The sequence below is a fragment of the Protopterus annectens genome, chromosome 10.part0 (assembly GCF_019279795.1).
Source record: "Protopterus annectens isolate FY-2018-M chromosome 10.part0, PAN1.0, whole genome shotgun sequence".
Lineage (NCBI taxonomy): Eukaryota > Metazoa > Chordata > Ceratodontiformes > Protopteridae > Protopterus > Protopterus annectens.
The window spans coordinates 1,054,382,987-1,054,400,034 of NC_056744.1; the positions used below are offsets into that span (position 1 = coordinate 1,054,382,987).

At 34.5% G+C, this 17,048-nt stretch overlaps 1 protein-coding gene across 2 annotated transcripts in view; it reads left to right on the plus strand.

Annotated features, from left to right (window-relative positions):
• Positions 1-17,048, plus strand: part of NEGR1 (neuronal growth regulator 1) — a 3,526,818-nt gene that overhangs the window by 2,005,034 nt on the left and 1,504,736 nt on the right. The window lies entirely within an intron of this gene.

Sequence of the window (17,048 nt, forward strand, 5' to 3'; positions counted from 1 at the left end):
CTCACCCATGACCATTGTGGCTATGTGTTCTGTTAGCCTATTTATGTGTCTCTCCTTCAACATTCCCCACCCATGACCATTGTGGCTATGTGTTCTGTTAGCCTATTTACTCCTCCAAAGTGTTAAAAAAAAGTAAGAGCCAGGGATCATTATTGTCATCTAGCAGGGGCTGGCAGAGTTTTTGAGGGCATCTAACAAATACCTCAGTAGATGGAATGTGCAGTACAAAACCTCAACTTCTAGATCCTGTGGATCCCTTACTTTTACACATCTTATTCCAAGTACAGTCTATGCACACCTTTGGTGTACTAATGTTTCCTCAGGTCCATAATTGCAAATATTGCACTCCCAGGTCATGCAATAAGTCAAACTATTGAGCAGGTCTTAGGGCAATACCCTGCAATGGTCACTTTTTATCCCTTCTTAGCCAGTTCCACAGTGATCTGAGTTCCTTTTAGAATTCAGGTCATCAGGATGCAGTGAGGCTCTAAACGTCTTTGACACACAGCTGGTTTCCAAGTGTTGGATTTTCATACTAAATGGTATCACTGTATCCTAAATTCCATTTTTCATCTTTTATTTCTTCATCCTCAAGTTGAAAATAAGGGAAAATAATTAAATTTATATAACTAGTAAAAGTTGTCATATAATATATTGAACTTAAAGTCCAATCATTTTAAAATTATTTTACAATATCAACAGGAAATCCAAACATCATTATTAATAGTATTTGTACCTCAGTAGCTTTCATGCACAACAGTAAAGAGAGGTAGACAATGGCTCAGAATCAAATGTACTTCTCAGTATAATAATGTGATTATTAACTCAGGTTAACCATTTAATAGTCAAGACACTTTGGTGATTGTACAAGTTACATCACTCTACTTTCTGACTGGCAAGCATTCTTAAAATATATAGTGCAAGCAGTAGTATTAGAAAAAAACACAAATCATAAAAAGAAAATAGAACTAAGAGATGGGGTAGTGAGGGGATGTTTGTGGAATTTTTTTAATTGAGTCATTCTAAATGTACATTACTTCTTTAATGTTGTCCATTTAATTGCTTACTTGTTGTTCAGGTGACATGCCATAAATGTCATTGCAGCTTGCATCCAATTCAAAAGAGACTTGCTGCATAATATCTCTCAATCTACAGAAAATATAATTTTCAAGGACTGACATGAAAATTCAATACCAGATAGGTATTGGGGGAAAACAGAACATGTGAATAAACCAGACAAGGGATATGCAGACTTCACACAGAAGAAGCCACAGTCAAGAACTCAACCAAAGCAAAGCAGTGTGAGATGGTAAAGCTACTGATTGTTCCAGTGATAGCTAAGAAATGTCAGACTGCGGTATTAAACAAACATTAAAGCCACTCATTGAAAGGGTATTTCTTCATCCACATTTCAGATTTCTTCACACACTCAGCTACAACGCACATATAAGACTACAACTGTAACCTCAGAACTAGTTGAATTTGACCCCACAAATTCACCTGCATGAAAGCATATATTTTAGCCACTGTATGTTACATCTGATTTTTTTATGTTGAAATACATTGTATTTCTTCTCTTATGTATTGATAACTCAATAACTTATTATTTTATGCCATTATTAGCAATATACTAACAAGAAGTTCCCCACAACACAACAAATAAGCACCAAGGACTAGACTCCAAAAGACTTCAGTGAAAGTGACTTACTATCTCTAAAGCAAACTTAGACAAAAGTAAATCACTTTTACTAAGAGAAAGTCTTTTAGAAGCTGGCCTTAAATATAATACAATGTCAGACTGTGGCACCATAGCTCTCAACCTTTTACCTCAAGAATCATAGACAGATCCTAAAATAATTAGTAATACTTTTTAAGACGTAAGTAATATTAAGTAATATTAATATGAAAAGTTGGCAGAATAAGATAATGTGAATTTGCATGCATTATCTGAAATAAAAGATGTCTATAACTGTAATTGTTGTTGTTATTTATTAGGTGCAATCCAACATATTTACTCCCAAAGCTGATAACTTTAGGAGGTATTGGGAGGGAGAGAGCACAATTCTGATTTACAATCAGGTACAGTTGAAAGGTATGTGTCGCACTAAAGAAACAAGAGCTTAAGCCAGTAGCTCAGACTTTTCAGAACACCAAGTACCTGTCAACATTCTATTTTATTTTTTGATGTCTTGATGTGATCATTACAGACGTCAGTGTCAGATCTATTAAACAGACTACATAATTTATAATACACACAAGCTAAGAATGTTATTTTGTCATTACAGACGTCAGTGTCAGATCTATTAAACAGACTACATAATTTATAATACACACAAACTAAGAATGTTATTTTGTCTAGATTTTCACAAATCAATTGGTATATGTGGGAAACTAAACATCCCAGACTTATATTGTCAAAACAATTACTAACCAGACATTGGGTTTTTTATAAGTTAGGACAGCAAAAAAGATCTTCTTTGAATGCTTGATTATGGAGATATTTACAGAAATATGGAAACATTTTTAATTATATAATTAGCAATGTAATGTAATTAGCAATGTAAATAGCATTTAGTATCTCCAAACATGCACAATTTGTAAAGAAAAGATGTACAACGTGCTTTACAAATATCAATGACAATTAGTATTAGCATGCCATCCAATTAGTAAGTCAGTTGTGTTACCAATATCAAATGCATATGCAAATATTGTGTGTCTTCAAAATTACTATCAAATGACAGTATCGCAAGTGAAATATATTATATGTGGACATTGACAATGGATTTTTCCATCTCTACCATGCCTCTCAATAAAATGTAGCTCCCTCAAGTTTTGAAAATATTAATGTAAATATGAAAAAAATGGACAACTGATAAACAATGAATTAATATTTCCACTACTGGACAGTCATGATTAACAACTTTATTTTCATTTTATTACTTATATCTTGCTGTCTCTGATTGGAATTATCTGTTAATTCATTTTGTTAACAAAGCCTTCCCACAAAAATGTCTAATGTAACAAGAAGATTTGGGTGTTTACTGGAATGGAAGTATACAAAAAATGACCTATAAGCTTGAAAAGTTACTTTCCGAGTTTTAAAGTGCCTTCCCTATTGGAACTGGGAATGCCGTTTTGCCTTTCTCCAATGGGGGATTAAAAACAACAACAAATGAATCCAAAATCTTTTCTCTCTCTTCTTTAAGAAGAGAAGAGCAACAGTAGATGGCAGAACAACAAAACCTAGCAGAAAGAACAATGTAGAAACTACAGGTAGCACATTTAGCTTCATAAATAAAGAATGGTACTGCCTTTTTAATTATCTGCAATATGTGCAATCACAATAAAACTGGTACTCGCAATCTGACAACTTAGTAGTGAAATATTCATTTATAAACACAAAACAGAATGCTAATACATCAGCTGCAGTTGTACTTGGGCAACATTTCCCATGTGGGAGGGGTGGGTTAAGAATAACTTCAATAATGTTTTTACTTTCTAGAAAGACATGTTGCCCACTTGCCTTGGCAGTTAGAACACCTCGCATAAAATGTAGTAGTGTATCTGCAATGTAAATAGGAAGATGGTCTTATGAAAAGGCAAGTTGCTATGTTTACCCATAGTGCCTTGCAGCCATATATAAACATCACCCAATACCTACCCTAACATTATATTTTGGGTGTGGCAATAGAGAAAAAGTATGTAAACAGTGAAAATAACAAAACAGAGTAACACATTATAGTCTCCATTTTTTTTTTCAAAATCAGTCACAATTTTAGCATGAGGCATATAATGAGAAATTAAATTAATTGCAAAACAAAGTGCTTCAGAAAGTGACCACTACACTTTAGGGAATGGGCAACTTATAGATCTCACACTGATTTGAGAATGAATGTTCTCTAGCAGGATGTTAATCTAGAGATAATGTCCAATGAAAAACAAGTCTGCCACTTCATGGCAGCAAATCAAGCTGCCACGGAGCTTTGACTGAAAATTATCTAATGGCCTCCATTATTTTACACTCACTAAAGAGTGATTTTTCTGTTTAGTGAGTGTAAAATAAAAAACAAAATGGAAATAAATTTAAAATAAAAAAGTGTGTGTATGTGTTAGTCTGTGTGTGAGAGTGTATGAAAGGCAGAGCAATTAAGCTAGTATTGTTATTTTACACTTGCTAAGCAGCACTTTTGCTGTTTGGTGAGTGTAAAAAATAAATGAAACAGAAAAAAGTGTCTGTGTTTTTGTTTCTGTCTGTGTGAGTAAATGTGTGCATGAAATCAGATGTACATGTGTTTACATTTCTGTCTGCGTGTGTGACTGAGTGCATGGTTGCGTGCATGAAAGTGGAAGAGACTGTGTGTGTGTGTGTGTGTGTGTGTGTGTGTGTGTGTGTGTGTGTGTGTGTGTGTGTGTGTGTGTGTGTGTGTGTGTGTGTGTGTGTGTGTGTGTGTGTGTGTGTGTGTCCATGTGTGTGAGACAGAGAGAGAGAGAGAGTCTAAGAGTGAAAGCGAACCGTGACAATAGCAGCAGGTTTGCATACTTCACGGTGTCTGGATAAAGCCTAAAATAAAGGGTGAACAAAGGCTCAAAATAGCAACAAAATTTAAAATAGTGCATTTGTAAAACCACAAAGTTACTTCAGCACTAGGACTTGTGTTAGCATCCATTTTCTGAAGCGCAAGTGTGAGTGAGATTAACCACTAGCAGCAGTAGTAAAGAGATTAGCATACCTCTCAACCTCTCAGCTGAAGACATGTGAATAAAGCCTAAAATAAAGGGGGAACAAAGGCTCAAAAATTGGAATAGATTTTATTTATTGCTCTTATAAAATAACAAAGTTGCTTAAATGACCGGATTTGTGTTAGCATGCATTTTCTGAAGGAAATAAAGTCTGAAACTCAAATGTATGTCATTATTTAGTTACTTCACTCCCCAATGACTGGCAACAAACCAAACATTTTAGGAGTAATGAATAAAATTAAATAAATAACTGGATTTTTTTTACATATTATATTTTGGATATAATATGCTTCCAGCTTTACATATACAAAAAGTTTGAAACATTAGGTGAAGGCACTATTTTACAATATATAAAAAAAATAAAAAATAAATAGGTAAGTAGAACACATAATTAATAAATAGTAATAATAATAATAATAAATAAGTAAGTAAACACAACAATTTTGTAGACAGCAATTCTCTAAGCAAAATAGTTCCCTCCAGGGTGTGTGTTATTGTAGAAATAACACCTTTCTAAGAGTTTAGAGGCTCACTGCCTGAGGCATTGGGCCTCAGAACACCCGTGTGAGTGTTATTTTCACAATAACACACACCCTGTTGGTCACTGTTGCTTGTTTAAATTTCAGCATTATATGGTGGGGCTAGACTTCATTGACATTGTATGCAGTAATGCATATGATTTTAGCATCTCAGCATAGTTAAGACATTACAAAAAAATCGCTCATGTAATAAAATCATATGAAATGCTGCATGAACCTCAATTCCATATTTCCCTTTCAAGCATTCGTTAGAGAGAGTGACTAGATGTAACTTACTTGTATACTTCTTTGTAATTGGCTTCTCTGTTTAATAAAGAATGTTGTCAAGTCTGACTTAGATATAGTGGGAGGTTGTATCGTGCACATCTGGTAACTTATAAAACTATTCTCCAGGGTCACACCATTTGTGGAGAAAGGGGACCAGTTTAACTGAGTCCCAATCTTAATGCTTCAAGCAGCATAACTAGAAATTATACTACTTACATAAGCATACCCCTGGTCCCCTTACCTGATGCCTGTAACTATTGCCCCCTTCCCATCTGGTCTATGGCCGAGGAAGTCTCAGCTCTGGGTGATAATTCTGGGGGCAATTTATTTTAGCGCTGATTGTAGCTATGCATCAGATAGTCAGCTGGAAGGCATGCAGCAGGTACAAAAACAGAGGTGTTATTGGGTAGGTGTTACAGAGAGCAATCAACAGATGCTGATCATTCCATAGTGCAGTACAAACGTTCAAAAATAAATATCAGTACTGGATTTCTGGTCAGGGATTTTGTTTTTTTTGCACTCTGACGTAAAGCTGAGTGGATGGTAAATTGGGGAATGGCACAGGGCACCAGAATAGCTAATGATGACTTTGGTCAGAACAAGAAATAGCATTAGCCTCTCCCATTTAACTAAATCAAAGTGCCCCAATGGAATATTTGCAGCTCTGTCGATCAACAGTGAGAAATTGTTATGACTTGTAGTTTTCATTATTTCCCATGAAATTCTAAAATATGAGTGTATATGCATGTGTGTGTGTGTGTGTGTGTGTGTGTGTGTGTGTGTGTGTATGACTCTGAAGAATGTGTCAAATGTGAATCACAATGCTGTTGTTAATGAGACAATGAGAGAAAAAAGGCTGTTACAAAAAGAAATTTTGGAACTTTCATTGAGTATCACTGGAGACCTGTTGAAAGATCAGGAAGAAACTAAATTCAACAAGGTCTTTCCTAGGCTTGATAAGAAACTCTACCATAAAACAGAGGAAGGACAATAAGGACTACGTTTGTAAAAGAGTGTACTCTGTGACGAAAGAAGCTTTTGAAACAATGTCTAATGACATGATAACATGACATGATGATATGATACCTCAGGAGATGGGTTGACCTGAACAGGTTGCTTTGGTGGCTAATATTGATTTGGAACTGATCCCTTAAGACCAAGCTGAATTTCAGTGAACCATGAGGCTAGCAAACAGGGGGATATGAGTTATAAACACCATATGGAGAATGAGATGAGACCCACAAGTGAGTGGTTTCCAACCCAATGTTGCAATGGAACAGAGAAAGGGACCTAACGCGAGGAACGAAACATTAACAGAACTAATGGAAACAAGTTCTTTACCGATTACAGTGATGTCTGATTTCAGAATTTTTAACTACACTAATCTTGACATCAGTGACATCCATCACAGACTTTTTGGTAAAGGGTTTACATTTGTTCCAACAAAAAAAAGGCAGGTTTGATGGATAAATTAAATGAGTTGAAGCTTTACACAAGGAAATTACATTTAGCCCTTTAATTAATTAATTCAATGATGTTGGTGGAACTTACAGCATGATCGAAATTTCAAATGATTAAGCAAATAAATTCATTCTTCCATTGCATCCATCTTTTAACTTATTTAAAAAGAATGCATATGAGAGTCATTAGGGACATGTTATCAAGCAAAGTGGATTTGATTGTTTAGAGGAAAAATAAACTTTGCTTGATTTGAGGACAAATCAATCTGTTAAACTTTTTAAACCTGATAAAAAGATGGTATGGTTATTTTGGGACAAATGGATTATGCCAGTAAAAGGCTATGATTCTGAATGATATTGAACAATATAAAATTCTATCTAGGAATGAGGAGTTTATGGCATATAAAAAGGCTAATACTTTACTAGATGATTTGGCACAAGGTCAGATGCTGCTACAAGATCTTGTGTGTCTTTTAAAGGTAACTCATTGGAGGATTCCAGTAATTTTAAGCATTTCCAAATTCTATTCAGATTTAAATAACTCACCTTTAAAACTGATTGTTGCACCAGCCACTACTAAGATTGAGCCATAAACTAAATACATTGATGGTATGTTAAAATGATATTAAAAGGATGTTTAGACAATGTTAAACACATTTTCAAAGATTCTTGTTTTTATTTTTGTTTGTCCTCAATGAGTGATGTTTGTTTTTTTTACCTGATGTGACCTTAGTGACCATTGATGTGAAAAAGTTTTTTTTTGTAATTAATAATATAGGCCTGAAATGGTATATTGAAGTTATTTCTGGTTTTAAAAAAATTGTCTAATATGATGGTCAGAAATATTTGTTGATGGAAGTTGTTTTAGAGAATAACTTCATTTTTTGATGGAGAATATTTTCACTAAAAGACAGGAGTAGCAATGGGGGCGTCATGTACCCCCAGTTCTGTGAATTAAGTTCTGTGGTGGTGGTAGGTGAATTGTTTGTTTAAGGTGGAACATTTTAAGAGGTATAGACCCTATTTTAGATTTTGTGATGATATTTATGGTGTGGGATGGTAACACCTCTACTTTACTCCATTTGGTAGTTTGAATGGATAAATCCACTGAATGTTTAAAATTACGTATGATTGGGCATTTGGCTCCATTAGTTATTTGGATGTTATTTTAACAACAGATTCAGAGCATAAAACATGGCAGTCTTGAATTTATAGGAAGCCTACTTATAGTGACTATTTATTTCATTACACAAGGGCAACCCATTTCATATTAAAAGGATTTTGGTTAAGAATCTGTTAGTTAGGATATCTAAACTGACTTTGACAACATAGCATGTCAAGAAGAAATTGATGTTTTTGATGAGGAGTCACAAAGAAAGTTTAATGGTCAATTGTGCCAATGATGTTTGGCAGAGGCACCAAATGACCTACCCCCACTTATTGTTAAAAGGGGGTGATGTTCAAACTGTTATCTAGGAAACACAGAGTTTAAAAGCTTTCAACAAAGCATTTGTGCTTGGTTGTGGTATTGGCTCACACATAATAAAAGATGTTCTGAGGAAACACTGGGACAATTTTACCCATCCTGGTGTATCATTAGATATTCTAAACAATGAACCAGTCTTTACTGAACCAGTATATAAAAATGGATATAATTTTAAACAGTTGTTAGAGAGACCTGTTTATGCCAAAGTGAACAACAGTGCAGGTTTCAGGGGCACATATAGTAGATGTAACCAGTGATAATATATTCATCACAAGATGTAAGGGAAGATTTTAAGAGATCATATTACAGAACTACAATATACAAGATTTAATTGCAACACACAAGGAGTAGTTAATGTCACATACTGTAACTGCTGTCCTACCTTTTTCATAGAAAATACCCTGAAAAAGTTTGAAAAGTATAATCTATCAGCATGTCTACTGCATTTCCAAAGGTGATTAGGATAATGCTCTTGTAAGGCATGCAAAACACTGCAAGAATATAGATGTATTTTTGTTCATCATTTTTGAAAAGGTAGGACAGGATAAAAAGGAAGCAGACTGGAAAGAATAAATTAGAACAAACGGAGTTTATCTGACACCTTAGAATATAAGCAGTAAATCTGCAAGTATGAATGAAACATTAATTATTAGCATTATCCTTAAGATGAAATCTATAGTTTCAGAGTTAGTATTTTATTACTGCATGATTAATTATGAGGTTTCAACTTAAGTTTTTAATGGATTTTTTTGTTTTGTTTTATGAGCAACATTACTTTCACTGATAGCTTTGTTCATATTTTCTTTGCTGTTTGGGTAGAGTTTATTTTAAAAGGATGAATTAATGTTGGTTAGATATGTTCTGATGGAGTCTAGTGGTTAACGATGAAAGTGTTCAATGTTTCAGCATTAAATTGGTATTTAATTTCATGGTAACTGGTCAGAATTTTTTGTTTTTTATGTCATTAGTTTTACTGCATGGTATAACCTCATTGAATAATTTTTCATGTACCACAATGAATATTTCCATTAAGTGTAGACTCTTGTCACCTATACTGCTGCATGGCTACGTTCAAAATGTTTCTATGTGAGTGCCCTTCTCCTGACAGAACTTCAAAGACAGACTCACTGACCAGTAAATATCATCTTCCTGACCACATGCTTTGTAAATATCTCTCAGCTGACAATGCTGGAGGAAGTCAGTAACATTTGAATATTTCCACTGTCCATATATCACAAACATGATTCTCAATTCTTGGCTGAGACCATTCAGTTAACTGGGTATTCTGTTCCTTGTCTTCTTAAATAAGCATTATTCTGCTATTGAACAGAGACAAATTGCATTTCAGATTCTTCAAAGAGCCAGACAGTAGTGGGAGGGAAGAAATTGAAAGATGTAATCACACACTGGGAAGCTGAAAGCTGTGCATGAGCTGTGAGTTGCTTCATTCATCATTAAACAAAATACATTATTAGCACTTCTTTATGGCTGCAGCCTGAAGGAGCTCATTAACATGTTGTCTGAGGCTCCACAGCAAATTGTCTCTGATGCTGTCATTTGGCAGTCAGTGAAATTAATTCTTTATAGGAAGCAGATGACAGTGGAGAGCCTTGACCTTAAATGGATACATGAAATACGGTCTTCACAAATCTGTGTCCATATTTTTCATACAGAAAGAGAGCATACGCTATTTAAGATGTTTCCAGAAAAGAACACAAAGCAGTAATACCTGTACAGAAAGTAAATTCTATAACAAAAAGTTCAATGTTAGTTTTATCAGTCAGAAATCTCAGTCTGAAAAAGCAAAATATACAACAATAAACAATTCAATATGTAGACATGTCACAATATACATTCATTGATACTTGAATCCTCAAAAAATGTTCATATATATATATATATATATATATATATATATATATATATATATATATATATGCATATGTGTTTGCCTGTTTATGATGGTAAGCACTTTCGTCCACTCACACATGGGGTGGTGCTTTATCACACGTGTGTGGATAAAAGCAGTTATTTATTGTCTGTTTTTAATAAATAGTTTGATTAAGTCAAGGGTACCATGTACCTGTTTTTTTATTTTAAGTGTTTTTGTTGCTGGAACTTGGATTAGGAGTTTTTTTTTTGTTGTTTTTGGGTAGATATATAATATATATGTAGAGGGATAGAGAGAGAAAGAGACACAGAGATTTCACCTCTTGTTAAATTATCTTCAGTCCAAGGTCAATGCAACTTCTAGAAAAAGTTAACACAAAAAAAAAATAAATAAATAACAAAATACAAAAAAATGCTACAGAGCTTCTACAAGCTGCTGTGGATTTGGAGTAAATGAAAAATATGGACAACAATTTGTGAAGCATTGATTTTATCTATCCAATTAAGGCTAGGGCTCTCTAATGACATCTGTTTCCTATATAACTGAATATTCAGATGTTGCTTCAGCACATAGTCAGCAATCAGATATGAGGTGACACAGCAAACAAAAAGCAAGCAATTAAATGCAAAACAATTACATATGAACCACTGTAAATATATAGATAGTAATGAATGCAGACCAGCATGAATGTGAAAGAAAAGACGTTTTACACAAATGCTAGAAGGCTAGAGATCATTTACATGGATCCCTTCCTTTTCTATATTATGTAGTTAGTGTGCCATCTTTTTAAGAGACATGTTTTATTTTTTCATGACTGAATTTAAAACTAAGGGTACAGGACATATAGACCAATATGGCGTGTACTAGAAAGGCTGGCCTTTCTAAAATGAAATGCCCATTTGTGAATAAGAAACATGTAATTACAGAATATATTTGAACTTGTACTGTTTTAGCCAATTAATGATTGTTTTAATCTCTTATGCATGTCATTATTGTACTCTTAACTGTTATGTATACGTAATCTCTTTGTCTGTAATTGGAGCTTTTCTCCTCGGATCTCCAGTGAAAATGGGTTCCTATCCCAGCTGGACTAACCCAGTTAACAAATGTCAATAAATAAATAAATGTAAACCACAAAAAGGTAAGACCTCATTATAAGCTAAATTGCATGTTTCTTGAATCTCTTTTAATACCGCAGCATGCAAATCATTGCTGATTTGCACATTGCAATAGCAATCTGCTGCTCATGTAGTCAGCGACACATACACACATATGCACATGCGTATATACATACACACACACACACACACACACACACACACACACACACACACACACACACAAACTCCTACTAATCACAAAGAAGGTACTGAAATACATAATGCATATACTGCTGCTCTGAAAGAGAGATTTCTTATGTGGATCAGACAGATTCGGACACCAGAATATAAGTCAGATTTTATACGAGGGACCATCAAAAGTGAACTGTAATATTTTAGTGCACTTTAGTATAATAAATAACTGCTTTACTGCACATGAGCTGCACTAATAAATATTATGTTCTGGGAATCTAGCCAAGTTTCTCTAAAATCTATTACTAGACTGCCATAAATGTGTCTACTGAATTCTATACTCTTGTCAAAGCAAGGCTAACAATAGAATATCTTGTAATGCAGCAAAAGGTGAGAATCTAGGAACACCTTTCTAAATATTTAAGACTTACTGGAAATGAGGATGAAATGTTTTAAATGCAGTATCACAACAGCAAAATCACAAGAAGTAAAAAAAAAATGCATACATTCAAGAATTAAGGCAATGCAATATTTCAAGGGGCCACAACAAAGGAATAACTTATAAAAAAAGTAAGGCAAATAAGGACCTACTGCCATAGTTAGTAAGTTTCAATCAAACATGCAAGAATTTACATAGGCACTTATAAAGTTGCAGAAAGACTATGGTAGGCATGTGCCACTGCAGAAATGAAATTCTGAGGTATACTGCAATGACTTTAAACTAGATTACCTTTTTACTTTCAGATGTAGTAAGGGAATGGTGAGCTGTGAATTTCTTGTTAAAGAGTTTGTTCTCGTTCAATTACTAAACATACAGTGATTAAACCAGAGTAACTACAGTGCCAAAATTGCCTAAATCACAAAAAGGATGAAAAGTAAAACTACAGATAATTTCTACAGGAAAGCAAGATACCTTGCATCCCCAATGTGGAACAAGTCCCTACAAACTTATACCAACCAACTCTATGGTCATTCAGATATGCAAAATGGGAGAAATTTCCCAAAACTAAGGAAACAGTGCCAGTGTGCATACACAGCAATCAGTAATAACTGTGATTTCTAGTGGAAAACAGTAACCACCATTTTATTCAGTAGTGTCTTTTGAATCAGGCACAAGATGCTCAGGGAGTAGGACCCTGTTGACCTGTGCAGAAGACCTTTCAATTTGTAGGGGCTTGTTTATGTGTGCAGAAGGCATTTGAAATTTTGCTTTTACCAGAAAGTACAAGGCTGTTCTATACTGGTCTCCTAAGCTCAATGGAGATTTGTGCATAAATCTCACTTTTCTAAACAGAGTGGTTTAGGTTGTAAGGCCATAAGCCCCCTTTCTGATATGACTTATAATTATACTCCTTAGTAGTAAAAGACAATCTGCTAGGGCAGAGCTGAAAAGTAGCTTAAGTAACAGTAAGACTGTGAGGAAGTTAGATTTTAACAATAACCACAACTCACTTAAATTTAGTGATAGTAATGTAATGGTCCTTGCAGTAATGTAATGGTCCTTGCAAGGGCTTGAAATATATATTAACTTCTTGATCATATTAAAGTTGATTCAGTTTCCTTTTACATTGTTGCATGATTCCAGAACTAATAGGGGTAAAACCTATTCCAGCTTTGGAATTAGACTATTTCTCATATTGGTAGCATAAGTTTCTGTGGTGAATAAATTACTGGCCTTATAATAGAGTTTAACATGCAAGTATAATATACCTTGTAATAAACTCACACAATAGTAGTATCAAACCATACACTCAAGGGTTGGAACTGTTGTATCAGAGAAGCAGGGGGATAGTTAAGACCAGTGACATAAAGGCCAATGGTTTACAGATACCCATGAAGAACACTGACACTTTGCTAAAATTGATCCCATGGCAAAAAAGCACTACAGTAACCACAGTGTCTCAAGAATGTGTGCAAAGACCTTGACAGGGATTTCCCTGAACATGTACCCAAGAAAGTGCAATGTTCCTGATGAGATATCTAGCACTAACTTACTATAGGTCTAGGCCAGCCTAGTATCTCAGGTCCTAAATGCTGGCTGATCTACAAAGTAAGAGTAGGTCAGCTGATAGTCATTTGAATAAGCAACATATTAGTACTTTTTAGAATCTTGTTATTCTTTGTCCTTATTAGGTTAAGACTGTAATTAGTATACCTTCCTTCCAGACATATCATTGTTTGGCTGTTGGTAGAGATGCAAACCTCAGTACAGAGCACTTGTCCTGGAACTTATGAACTGATATAAATAAAAATCGTTACCTTTCCAGAAGTTTTATAATATCTAAAATTCCAAAAATGCATAGCCTTTTATGTCATTTGTAAAATTCTCTTCATTTCTGGTCACAGGCCAGAGCTGCAGTATTCCATTTATTTATTTTGTATTTCCTGGCGGTGTGTCCATTAATCATACCTTACACACTGCTGTTGTACTTTTTTCAGTTATCTGCTGTTTGAATTCAATGCCTTATCAGAGTCCATGCAAAAGGTTTTATACTCTATTACAGTTATCTTAAATGTATAGTATATTTTTCAATTAATAGCTTTAGAAGAACCAGCAATGACATGGGTCTCCAGTACTTGTGATGGTGTTTTGAAGAGTGAATGAGGTTGACCTACATACATTAGCTCTTCAAGTTTAAAGACAGAGACTGTATCAGTGAGACAGTAAGAATGCAGAGAGTGCCAAAGGAGTTTTTGAAGTCATACAAGCCACACAAACCACACATATATCCCAAACAAATTGAGATAATCAGGTTGCTGCTAGAATGATGTTTTTTCAAAGAGTTTTTTGAGAGTTAAGACAGGTTTCAGGTGTGCTTGTAATAAACAGGTGCCTTATGTTTAGCTTCCTTAGCCATGTGAAATATAATAGCTATGGTATTAAACAAGACAACAGGAGACAAATGTATTCAGAATGCTGAGAATAGGTATAGTATTAAAGACTGAACTATCTTAAGAAATGCAACTGGAGATCCCCCCCCATTTAATGCCATACTGTTGATTTTAGAGATAAAAATGAAAAAAAAGACTGACCTGAAATCCACTTGTGAAATGCATAATGAGTTATTCAAAATTATTGTATACCCTGAGTAGATTAATGTATGGAAGAAATTGAAAGGTTCCTTAGCAATTAAGAAAAAGAAATACAAAAATAAATAGTGCTTGGAAACTGTTAGAAATGGGGTAGGATGAATTCACTCTTATCCAGGATATCTTTGATCTTATTCAAAGTAAATTTTCACAGACCAAGATATAGTTGCTTAACTTTTTTCTTGCAGTAGATAGAATTTGCAATGCATTTTTTCTATGAGGTTTCTAAGCTCATGAACTAGGTAGTATATAATCAGGCTATGAACCATTGCAATGTTAGGCAGCAAATCATATTTAAAAGTTCTGTCTAGCCTTGAAATTAAGCCTAAAGGGAGGTAACACAAGATAAGCCAGTAAAAAATGTATAGCTGCTCTTTCAGTTATCTAGGTTTGCCTAAAAGGTGACAATGGTACTGCTCTGCTTGACATGTAGTGTTTGTTTGAAAGGTGGATATCCATTGGTATAAAACTATCCTACCCATGTGTCTAATTATAATGTCTAGCAAATGTTTATGCCCTAAGTTATCTGAAGATCTGTTTATTCTCAAAACAGAGGACCTCTTGTCTCAAAAGGCTAGACATAGTTCACCATGTGTAGTTCTATGAGACCTAGCACAGGGAGAAGGTTGTCAGTTTTTCCAGACCACTGATGGTCTCAAAGACATTGTTTCTTATAGTTATGAATCTCTGAGGTCTATAGTTGAGTGATATTTTTAGACAAATGCAATCCAAAAGAAGAGTTAAATTCAGTAATGGGCATACCTCTCAACCTCTTAGAGTAGGAAATCTAGACAAAGCCATTAAAAAAGTGGTACAAATAGGGACAGTGTTGAAATATTGCTCTTACAAACTTAGAAAGTTGATATAATAACAGGTTTTACATTAGCATAACTTTCCAAAAGGGTATGAAGTCTAAAACTCAAATGTCTGTCATTATTTTCTAACTTCAGTCTTTAATGATTTGCCACTAATTTGCCAGAAAGCCATAATTTTATGAAAAACGGACCAAAAATATAAGGCAAAAAGGTATGGTAATGGGTTAGTTGAGTAATGGGGAATTAAGGCTTCTTTGGATCTAGAAGAGATGCTTTAGGAAATTTTTTGAACCAGACAGAATGATTTCTAAACTACCATTAGAACATAATGGTCAAATGATAAGGGAGTATCAAGAAGAATGTCTAAATCTATTTTAACACATATTGGAGGGATGTAACACATATATGGTATGATTTTGATTTTTTTTTGTGTATGACAATGAACTGTACTACATTTTTTTATATTTAATTTGAGATTACTAATCTTATACTAATTAATAATATAGTCTAGTCCATGTTGGAGCAATAATGAGTCAGAAGAGAAATGAAGAATAAAAACCAATTTACACTCATCCTCAAACATTGATAGTCACATGCCAGGAGTGATGGGTTGAATATCTACAAAACATATTTAAAATGAAATAGATTCCAGCAGTAAGTCCCAGACTACACAATCGGTAACCTTTTTTTTTTTTTCAGAACTGGCAACTGCAACTCTAATCACATGATTTTGTCAATCAGTTATCTATCCACTACACAGTATGTGAATTTATATTCAGATTTTCAAGTCTGTCAATAATGCCTGCATGGGGAATATTGTCAAAGACCTTTTCCAGGCCTAGATATGTTAATAGTTGTGCACAACCCCCACCCATTGCTTCATAGACTTTTCAGAAGAAATTAAAGAGGCTAAGAAGGCACAGACCACCCTGGGCAAAGCAGAATAGATAATAATCCAGGGAAAAGTAATTCCAAATGTCCAAATTATTGAGATTTAATATAATATATACCAAGGACATGCATATGTGGCTAGTGAAACTAATGGGTCTATAGTTACCAGAGTCCAGAGTTGGGCCACTCTTCTGCTACTCTATTGCAAATTGAAGTTTTCCATCCTTCTGGCAGTGGAGGGGCTTAGGTTTAAGTAGGTCAAGTATGGGTCCAGATAACTATATTTGGTACTGATAATCACAATGGATGGGGTGTAGATTGTTTTTGACAGGACGTGTTCAATAATAAATATTGGAGTGGCTGACACTGTGGAATCTTTGCAGAATTTTATAACTGTGGATGAAGTAAAATGTGTACTATATTTGCCAGTTAGGAAATTAGTCTTTCCTTTAGAGTCAGTGTGAACAGTATTATTGTGAACCAACTCTAAGCATCGTTATGTGTTAGCTGTTGACTTCCTGATATTTTGGCTAAGTAGTTTGTTTTGTCATCTGGACATCTTTCTCTGCCTGGAACT